General features: G+C 31.6%; 1 pseudogene; it reads right to left on the bottom strand.

Annotated features, from left to right (window-relative positions):
* Positions 1-1,962: 1,962 nt before the first annotated feature.
* Positions 1,963-2,201, bottom strand: LOC125995311 (uncharacterized; annotated as a pseudogene).
* Between the last annotated feature and the right edge of the window lie 9,539 nt (positions 2,202-11,740).

The following is an 11,740-nucleotide window of genomic DNA, read 5'->3' as shown; positions in this document are numbered from 1 at the left end:
GAGAGAGCTTGCACTTAATAGCAGTCATTAGCAGATATAGAAGGGCAAAGTCCATATTATCTCACTAGGGCCACTGGAATTTCATAGATTTGCATTAACTCTTCAGAGAAATTCATTTCTTACATGCACAAAAATTCCCAATTGCCTAGCTATTGGGTGAGCTTTACCAGGACAATTATTTATCTAACAAGTAAAAATGGGTGCTTAGCTTACAAATATAATTAAATTTAAAATTACACACACTTTAGTTAGATATTAAAATTGTCACAGGTATCTCTTGATTTATATACAGCACTCATTTTATTCTGAATGTTTTGCATAAATTTATTGGTTGTATTTTGTTATTCTTATTTCTTGATTGATGTTTTTAACAATATAAATTATAAAAGTTAAATAGAACTTCATAAAAGTATAGTTCCTTTGAGCTAAGTTTTTACAGAAATTATTTAAAATATTTTAACAGTAATGCAAAATATACAAGAATACAGTGTTTATTAAACTAGCCCCCAAAATTGATTTTGATTTCCTACAAGATAATACTTTAGATAATAGTAATATTACAACTAGTGTTGAAATCCTGTATGGCATCATTCCAAACTTCAAGATATTCCTGTACCTAGTTTCACTATTATAGATTTCTAACACATGATTATTCCTCTTGAACTCTCTTGTTATGTTTTATATCTTTTCTAGAATCTATATTACATAACCAATCTCCTAAAAATGACAGATAAGAACTCTTATTATAATATAAGTACACTTGTTTAAAATATAAATACATAAATATGTCTGAAAGACATAAAATTATTGTTGTAATTCAAAACTGAGAAAAAAATCTGGGGTATTCAAATTTTTTTACCTCATATTCTAACTCATTGTACAACTAACTTTAATACTGTAAAAGGAAGATATAAATACCTAGTAGTGTTTAGGGAAGACATATGTAGTGCCAGAGATCAAACCACTTCAGCTTCATATCTTGGGCCTGTCTTTCCTGCCTTCATCTCTATTGTCTCTGGTATTATTACACTAATGTCTTTTATATTTCTTAAATCCCATAGATGTGAGGTTATTGTATCTATCTCTCTTCCTCTGACTTATTTTACTCAACATAATAGTTTCCATGTCCATACATGTATAGAAAAATTTCATGACTTCATGTCTCCTGACAGCTGCATAGTATTCCATTGTGTTTATGTACTACAGTTTCTTTAGCCATTCATCTGCTGAAGGGCATCTGGGTTGTTTCCAGAGTCTGGATATTGCAAATAGTGCTGCAATAAATGCAGGTGTGCAGAAGGCATTTTTGTATTGTGTTTTTGTGTTGCTAGGGTATATTCCAAGGAGTGGTATAGCTGGATCATATGGAAGCTCAATTTCCAGTTTTTTGAGGAATCTCCATTATTATTTTCTATAATGGATGAACTAGATGGTATTTCTACCAGCAGTGAATGAAAGTTCTTTTCTCTCCACATCCCTACCACACTGATTGTTCTTGTTCTTTGGGAGTTTTGTTTGTTTCTTTTTTGTTTGTTTTGTTTTGCTTTTATTTTGTTTTGGGTAGCACCTGGCAGCACTAGGGGTTCCCCCTGGCTCTATGCTCAGAAATTGCCCCTGGCAGGCTCGGGGGACCATTTGGGATGCGGGGATTCAAACCACCATTCGTCCTGGGTATGCTGCATGCAAGGCTAATTAGCCTTACCGCTGTTTTCTATCTGTTTTTTACCGCTGTGCTATCTCTCAGGCCCCTCCCTGTTCTTGCTTTTCTATCTATGCCAGTCTCTGTGGAGTGAGATGGTACTTCATTGTTTTGATTTGTATCTACCTGATGATTAGTGATGTGGATCATTTGTTTCATGTGCCTTTTGGGCATTTTGTGGGTCCAGGTGAAGCCTAGATTGAAGTTTTTATTAAAAAATATCTTTAGTTAAGGACCATTATTATTATTATTATTATTTTTTCACCACTCAGACTGCATCCTCTTTTTCTATGCCTTCCAAAGGAAGTGAAGAACGATCATCAATGGCCAAAGGCAGTCACAGAACCAACACCTAGAGCCGGCTTAACCTACACCTAGAGCCGGCTTAACCTAGAGCCGGCTTCGCGCTCAGGAGAGGATGCTCTGATTCTTCCTCGTGGAATTAAGGACCATTATTAAAAACATGTTTGTATTTGGGTTTTAGTCATAAAAAGAGCACCCTCTTTCACCAGTGCAACATTCCCACCACCAATGCCCCCATGCCCCTCCTCCTATATTTGAGATCCTCTACTTATATTTGAGACAGGCATTCTACTTCTCTCAATCATTACCATTGGCTTGATAGTTGTTAGTGTACTTATTTCTCTAATCACAAAAATCAAACAAACAAAACAATAGACACCTCAGCTGCATGAAAGGCAAGTGCCTTCCATATATCTCTCCAGTCTCCTTCATAATGTTTAAACTCTTATAATAAAGCTATTTTATTCTATTTATTCCCTTAATCTGAAAAGATAAAAACTTATCACCTTTATAATATTAATATTCTCATATAGTCTTAACCTGAGAATATTAATATTCACTTTACTCTCAGAATTTACACCACAAATAGGTGCTTAACAATGAGATTGTTTTAATATAAAATGTTATAAATTTGAAAAGTGAAATAAGTAGTATAAGAAAAATAAAAAATTATAATGATTAAGTTAAATAGAACAAATAATATATTTCAATTGAAACATAATGAACTACACTTAATGTAAGTGAATTTTTATAGTTTTGATATAATCATTTGTGTAAGTAATTATAAAATGCATTTAAGGTTGGTAATAAAGAAACTGTTCTGAGCAATTAATTATATTACTGTCATTAGGTCAAGTGTTACTAATATTTTTTGTTGTTGTTTTATACTGCACTCAGTAGTGCTTAGGGCTTAATCCTGCTCTACATTTAGGGATCACATCTGGTAGCTCAGAGAACTTCATGGGGTCCTTGGGATTACCACATTCAAGGCAAGTTTAAGTAGTTTATAATTTCATATTACCTCTAGTTATTAAACTTTTATATTTATTTTTAAATGCTTACTTAAGTTTTGTTTGTGCAAGTAAGTAAAATCTGTTTTATTTAAATAGTAGAGAAAGTAAATTTTATTTTATTATCAACATGGACTAAAAACAAGATTTGTTATATTATTATACTAGAAAACATTTTTCAAAATGAGAGTAAGTTATTTCCTATTAACATTTGAATGAATAAACTTTTCTTTTTATGTTTATCAATCCTGCTAAAGTAATTTATTCATTTACAATTGTGAGCAGAGAACTCTTCGGGCAGTTTTTAATGTACAAGGGGAAAGTTATATAAATGACTTTATATAATAAAATATCCATACTCAATATCAACTGATTCTTAAAAATTAGTTTTTATGTAGTTTTGTCATATCGTAAATTTAACTGAGAGATTAACATTATGCTATAGAGCCTACTTTTGAGTCTGTGTAAGATGTCTCAGAACTGTATATTCCAAATTTATATATCAATTAAACATAATTTAGCTTATATGGTGGCAAAGCATCTGTTCCACCTCACAGCAGAGGTATAGAATCTTTATCTTGTATTATACTAGGGAAAATGGTCTTTGTCAGAGACAGCTGGTGTTTGGCATCATAACATGATTTTTCCTCCTCTTTCTCCATAGGAATTATCAACTGTGGTATTTTAACCTGACATTGTAAATGATAGTAAAAAAAATAAAATTGACTTAGGTAGCCATTATTTTATTTTAAAATAGATTATCACATCTTTTGTGGTGCAGAAGCTGCTTAATTTGATGTGGTCTTAGGTGTTAATCTTTGCTTCGATTTGTTTGACCAATGGCATTGAATCTTTTGAGATGCTACTAGGGTAACTATGAAGAGTTTACTTACATTTTCTCAATATATCTTATGCATTTAGTCCTGATATTAATATATTTATATTTAGTTAATAAAGATAGTTTTATGAAAAGAATTTCAAATAAATGAAAGGGGAGAGAAAGGAAATGCAATTTTCTCCAGAAGAGGGAAATGTTTTAATCTGTTCTAAATTAATTTATATATGTGGAGTAAAAATTAGCAGTCTGAGTTTATTTCTTCATATGTGACTAACAAGATTTCTCAGAACCACTTGTGGAAGAGAGTTCTTAGCTCCACTTCATATGTTGATCTATTTTTGTTCCTATAACTACAGGTTTGTATCTAAGCTTTAGATTCTATTCCATCAGTCTACCTTGTTCCAATATCACAATGTCTTGATTACTGTAGCCTTAAAATATACTTGATAGCTGTGTTTAAAAATACAAATCTTCCATTTTCTTTATTGCTTGGGTTACTTTAACTATTTGATTACTTCTATGAAACAACAACCAGAATATAAAGGGATACACAGATTAGGAGATTATCTGGCCTCTACTCATCAGAAAAATAACCCATGATTACTAAAACTCTTGTAAAACTAAACAAAAAAAAAAAAAAAAAACAACAATCAATCCCATCTAAAAATATGGGAGGGTATATGAACATAAACTTTCTTAAGAAATTCATGACAATAGGTACATAAAAATAAGTATATTTTAAGAAGTTCTGCATACTTATCAGGGAAATAACAAAAATTAAAAAAACTGAAATATCCTTCATACGAGTGATACTGACACTCATTGGCATTGGTGTGGGGAAATATAAATCTTCCATTTCCGGTGGGAATGTATCTTTGTTCAAACCTTTGGAAAACAATATGGATACTTGGCAAAAAAAATTAAGATTTGATTTCCATATAACCCAGAAATTCAACTTCTTGGCATCTACACCAAGAGCCCAAAAAATCTCTTCAGAAATGACATTTGGACTTCTCTGTTCATTGTAACACTATTCATAATAGTTAAAATCTGGAAATTACTTTTCTGTCCAGGAACAAATCACTGAGAAATATAGTATATATACTATATAAATATAAATATAAAAATTTATAAATATAAATGTATACATATATTTATAAATATAATAAATATATATTTATTATACAAATATATAATATTTTATATATTATACTATATTATACTATTTATATTTATTATTATTCATCATTATATGTATTATTTATATTTATATTTATGTATAATTACATTAAATATATTTATGTATATCATATATAAATTTAATAATTATAAATATAAATATATAAATATATATACTATATAAGTACAATATATAATTCTTGAGATGATGAAATCATGCAAATGTTCTGCCACATGAATGCATCTGAAGCATATAATGATGAATGAAATGCAGTATAAAAATATTAAAGAAATTAGAAATGTCCCATATTAATACAATCTGTGCACGGGCCTAAAGAATTGATGAGGAGGACAAAATAGAGCAAAGAAATGGTTTGAGATCAGCAATACAACAATAAGGCAACAGTGGAATGAAGTAGATGATCTGGTAGAACTTGTGGTATTGGAACCATATATTCTAGAAACATCATTTCCAGCTTTATAAATAAAACAAAACAAAATTTTTAGAAAATAAAATAAATTATCAATAGCATTCTTGTATTATTTCCTTCATTCTCTGAACACCAAAACTTATTTGTATATGCAATATCATATCTTTGAATGTAAAGTATAATGTTCAGTGACAAATTCTGTAAAATATCAATAATAATTGCCTTGGAAATGTTTTGGATTTTCAAAAGATTTGTTGAGAACTATAGCACAACAAAGTGTCTAAATTACAATTGGTTGACACTTCAACTATTGTTACTTAAAACTTTTGGAAACAAAATTTTAACAGCCTTTATTGGGTTCCACTCCTTTTTTGCCCATTTCTTCCTCTTATATGTCTTCTGAAATTCAGACTGTACTTAGAGAAGACAATACTATTTTCTTTCCTTCTCATATAATTTTTTTTCACTTAGAAAATATACATAATGCTTTATAAAATGCTTTATAAAAGGAATATGGGAGGTACTGCATTCCTTCATTGGCCAGTACAGTATTATTCTTGAAGATGATACACTTAGCTTTTATGTTCTGCCTATGTTTTTTCTGTGGTTTCAGGTCTGATATTAAGGTCTTTAATATGTTTTTATTTTACCTTTTTGCTTCGTGTTAGAGGCCTGAGAACACTTTTCTGCATGTATTTGAACAGTTTTCTCAGAAAAAAAATTGTTGAAAGGCTTTTCTTGCTTATTGTGTATTTTTTCCCTTTTATCAAAGATTAAATGATTGTAGATCTTGGATCAGTCTAGAATACTCAAATCAATTTTAATGATCTAAGGGTATATCTTTATTCCAATACATGCTGTTTTAATGACTACTGCTTTATGTTACATTTTAAAGCTCTGGAAAGTGATGCCTTCCATCTCCTTTTTCTCAATGATTGCTTTAACTATCCCTAGACAATTACTGTTCCAAACAAATTTCAAGAGTATTTTATCTACTTCTTTGAAAAATGTCATGGTGTTCTTAAAGGGATATTATTAAATCTGCATAATGTTCTGGGAAGCATTTAAAAATGCCATTTTAATTTTATCAATCCTCCCAATCCATGAGCAGGGTATATATATATTTCATTGTGTGCTCTTTTATTTCTTGAAGCATGTTTTGTAGTTGTCTTTCTATAGGTCTATAGAGTCTTTAAGGTACTTGATTTTCTGAGGCTCAATTTTGAATAGAATTTTTAAAAATATTTCTTTCTTCTCTTTCATTATTTTTATATTGAAAAGCTATGGATTAAATTATATTATAACTGTAGCCTTCATTTTTCTGTACAAATATATTACTTATAAAAACTTTAGGATTTTCTAAGTATATAATTGTGTCATCTACAGTGAGAGCTTCACTTCTTCCTTTCTGTTTGGATGTTCTTGTTATATTTTTCTTGCCTAATTGCTATAGCAAGTAGTTCCAATACTGATTAGAAGTAGTGAGAGGGAGGAAATTTGGTATATACCAGATAACAAAGGAAAGACTTTTTAGTTTATTTTGGAATGAATATGTTTGCTATTAGTTTGTGGTAAATGGCCTTGACTATATTGAGAAAAGTCCTTCAATTCCCTTCTTGTGGAGAGTTTTTATCATGATATCATGCTGAACCTTATCAAATGTTTTCTCTGCATCTACCAATATGATCATATGATTTAATTTTTTCCTTTATTGGTATGATGTATTATAGTAATTTACGTGCATATGTTAAACCATCATTGCATCTCTAGAATAAATTCTAATTGATTACAGTGTGTAAACTTTTTGAAGAGCTGTTGGATTATATTTGTTAGAATTTTGTCATATATTTTTGCATATTTTTTCATCAGGAATATCAGTCTGTAGTTTTCTTTTCCTATGTAGTTCTCCGTTTATGGTATCAGCGTGACCTTAGGTTCATAGAAACTATTTGGGAATGTTTCTGTTGCTTTAACTTCTTGGATGATACTAAAAAGAATTTGCAATAGGACCTCTTTATAGGTTTGAGAGAATTCACTAGTGAAATAATCTTGGCCTAGGCTTTTGTTTTTAGGAAGTCTTTTGATTACCTTTTCAATTTCCTCAAGAGTGATTGATTGTACCATTCTGGTATTCCAGAATTATATAAGTTCAACCTGAGGAGGTTTTAGGAGTCCAAAAATTTATTAATTTTTTTCAGGTTCTCTAGTTTTGTGGCAGATTCTCAAAGTAAACTCTGATTCCCCTTTGTATTTCTGTAGTATCTGTGTTAACATTTCCCTTTTCACTTTCATTTCTGTTAATTCTATTTCTCTTTTTCTTTGTGAGTATTGCTAATAGTTATCAATCTTGTTTTTTTTTTTTTTTCAAAGAGCCAAATTTTGCTTTCATTGATCCTTTGGGTTGTATTTTTGGGTATCTGGTTCTTTAATTTCTACTCTAAGTTTTATTATTCCCTTGTACCTGCCTATTTTGGGCTCATTTTATTGGTCTTTTTCCAAATTCTTAAGTTGTCCCTTTAAATTATCTGTGTAGGCCCTGTCTTCCTTCCTGATTAAATGCTTATGAACTATAAATTTTCTACATAAAACTGATTTTTATGTCTCAAAATTATTAATAATTCATGCTTTATTCTCATTTCCAGAAAAATTTTGATTTCCTCTTTGATTTCATCTCTGACAGAACTGATTGTTAAGTAATGAGCTGTTTAATTATAGGTGTTAAAGTTTTTTCTCTGTTTATATTTGTAATTCACTTCTATTTTCAGTGCTTCATGGTCTGAGAAGATAGTTAATACAATTTATATCCTCTTATCTTTATGTAGGTATTTTTTATGTCACAGCATGTGGTCTGTCTTGGAGAATGTTGCATGAGCATTGGAGACAAATGTGTATTTAGTTTTATGGGGATGAAAAGACCTATATGTATCTACTAAGCCAGTCTCCTCCATTTTTTACTTCAAAGCCAGTATATTGAGTTTTAGCCAGGTTGATCTGTCAAGAGGTGACAGGTGCTATTAAAGTGTCTCACTATTATTATGTTGATATTGAGGCCTTTTTGAAAATATATTAGCAGTTGTTTTAATATTTTGCTGGTCCTTATTGTGGACATATGTGTTTAGGAGTGTGATTTCTTCCTGAAATACACATCCTTTTTTTTTTTTATTGAGGAATGCCTGCCTCTGTTTCTTATAACCTTTTAAGCCTAAACTTTGTGCCGTCTGATATTAGTATGGTTACTCCAGCTTTAAAAAGAGAGGTTCTTGCTTGAAGGAGTGTCCTTTTACTATTATTTTAACACCATCTTTGCTTTGAATATCCAAATGTGTTTTCTGAAGGCAGCAAAAGGTTGGTTTCAATTATCTCATTCATTTTGCCACTCTGTGTCTCATAAGACTAGTGAATGGATCCCATTAAAATTGAGATAAAAATATTATTCTGGGGTTCTGTGCCACCTTTTATTGAAGTTTATTGTGTATGTGGAATCTGTATTGCTTTAAAATTTACTTTTCAGTTCTTCTTTTAATGAGTTTTATAACTGCAAAGTTTCTAAGTTGTAATTTACCAATGAAGTAGTATATCCTTCCTTCAAACCTGAATGAAAGCCTTCCTGAGTGAACGATCATATTTTTGGCAAGGTATTAATTTTATTTTTTTACTATATTTAAACACTGCCTTCAGGTTTGAAGGGTAACTTGTGATAAATATGCTATAAAGCTTAAGGATGATTCTTTAAATATAATTTTCCATTTTATATTGCTGCTTTTAATATTCTATCTCTATTTTTGATTTTCATCATTGTAACAAGAATACGCCATAGGGTATGTTTATTTGGGTCACTTTTAACTGATGCTCTTCATGTGTCCATGAAGTGGGTGCATGCACTCTTCATCTCTGAAAACTCCTCAGCAATAATTTTTTTGACTCTTTATTCTTTATAAGGGTTTTCTTCCTACCTCTCTGAGACCCTAATGATTTGCATGTTCTTACTGGTGAATTTATCTGAGTCTATTTTTGTCTGTTCACTTTTTAAATATAATTTTTATTTTAATTATAGTGGTTTACATATCATTCACAGTAATATTCCAGGTACATATTTACATTGAATCAGGGGAATTCCCACCACTGAATTGTCCTCCCACATTCGCTCCCATCCTGCCTCTCATATCCTCCACTCTCCCCCCAGGGGCTGCTAGAATGTGTGTCTAGTTTATTACTTAGTGGTCTTATAACTGTTTGGTCTTGGTGCTTCCATTACCGCCCCCTCTAATTGGGAGGCTTTCCAGTGAGGTTTTTTTTTATTTCACCTATCAAGTTTTTTTAATCCTGTAATTTCTGTTTAAATGTTTCTCATTTCTATTCTCATATACTATCTGGTTGGTTTTATTCTTTTTTTGTTTGTTTGTTTTTGTTTTTGGGTCACATCCAATGGCGCTCAGGGATTAGTTCTGGCTCTGCACTCAGAAATCGCTCTTGGCAGGCACATGGGACCGTATGGAGTGCCAGGATTTGAACCACCATCTGCTCCAATCAACTGCGTACAAGGTAAACGCACTACCGCTGTGCTATCTCTCCAGCCTGTGGTTGTTTTTTCTTACTGTTTTTTCTTCTTCTGTTCATTCCATAGTTTCCTTACCCTTATGATAAAGTCCTTATCAAATATAATAAAGATACTATATAGGTGGCTGGTGCTAGTTGGGTCTTTTGAACTACCATCTTCATTCACTGAGCATGGTAGTGTTCTGTGTTAGTTCCACATTTTTACCTTGGCATTGTGGTGGTGTTTCTTATATGGTGTTCTGGGGATCTTTGATTAGACGAAATGCACAGCTGCTGAGCAGTCACTCATTCTCTCTTCTCACAGTGCTCAGGTTCCACCTTTTTCACATGTGGACCAGGATGTTGTCCGTTGCCTCTTGCTGTGCACTGGTCCTGCATTGCACACTGAAGACTACTTAATGCTGAGATATGTCCTGAATACATTCAACTCTGAATAAGTCCATGATCTGTCTTGAAAATCATTTTTTCTTTCTCTCTTTCTCTCTCTCATTCCTTAGAGATTGTTTTACTTCTTTGCTCATCTCCTCCTGAAATTATTTTCAGAATGAATGAGGTAAAGTTCTCTGAACAGAGTCATAATTCACAGCCTTTGCACATTTTTCCTTCAACCAACCTGGGGTGGGGGTTGAGAAAGAAGGAGATTAAAACAAGCAAGAAACATGTGGTTGGACAGAAATATGGCAAAGTCAATACAATTTATTAGTAATTAATTATTCTGGAAATAAGATGGGAAGATTTACTTAAAATTTATTTATTGCCACATAAAAATTTCAAAACAAAGCAAATAGGGGCTGGAGCGGTAGCACAAGTGTAAGTTATCTGCCTTGCATGTGCTAGTTTAGGACGGACCACAGTTCGATTTCCTTGTTTCCCATATGTGTCCACCAAGCCAGGAGATATTTCTGAACCAGGAGTAATTCCAAGCCAGGAGTAAAACAAAGCAAATAAATTAATGGGGAAAGTATTTTTAATACCAGTACTCTTTACTGTGATTTACAAATAAGTATAAGGATCAAAAATTTATGGAACTATTGTATAGTTGATGACATGTTTTTATTTAATTTCACATTTACTGAAGAACTCATCTGGGGGCAGGCATCATGTTAAAGCCTAAAGATAGAATAAGGGATAGAAATAAGAAAATAATGATAGACAAAGGGAACCAAATTTTCTCTATGTGATTTTATTCTAGTACAGGAAACTTACATTTAAATAAATAGCTATTATATCATGAGCAATGGGAACATTAAGGATTAAAGTGGCAAGATGCAGATATAGAATCCAGAAGAGAATATTAATGCTGAATGATGATATATAGTGAGATTGATATATTGGCAGCAGAAGATTTTCTGAAGAGGCAATGGTTTAATTAACTGTTTATGAGAAGTAGATTGGGTCATGAAATGAATAGATAACTGACTAAGCATTATTGCTGAGTGTTCTCTGATGAGATTAGCATTTGAAAAGCAGACTGCTCTCTTCTTAGCAATGTGAGGGTGTGGCTTATTCAGTTTATAAAGTGTCTAAACAAAAGGAAGGAGAATTCCGTTAGTCTTTATCTGCAAGTGGATCTAGAATATTGACCTTCTTCCTCCCACTTTCAGGGCTTCCAGTCCTGAGGTCTTCAAATGGAAGTCATAGGATTTTATGCCTCTGCAGTACCTTTAATAGTACTTATATAAAAGACATGGGTATAGCTATTGATATGAATTAACAATGTATT

The sequence above is a fragment of the Suncus etruscus genome, chromosome 1 (genome assembly GCF_024139225.1).
Source record: "Suncus etruscus isolate mSunEtr1 chromosome 1, mSunEtr1.pri.cur, whole genome shotgun sequence".
Taxonomy (NCBI): domain Eukaryota; kingdom Metazoa; phylum Chordata; class Mammalia; order Eulipotyphla; family Soricidae; genus Suncus; species Suncus etruscus.
This window is presented reverse-complemented; position numbering and strand designations above follow the sequence as displayed.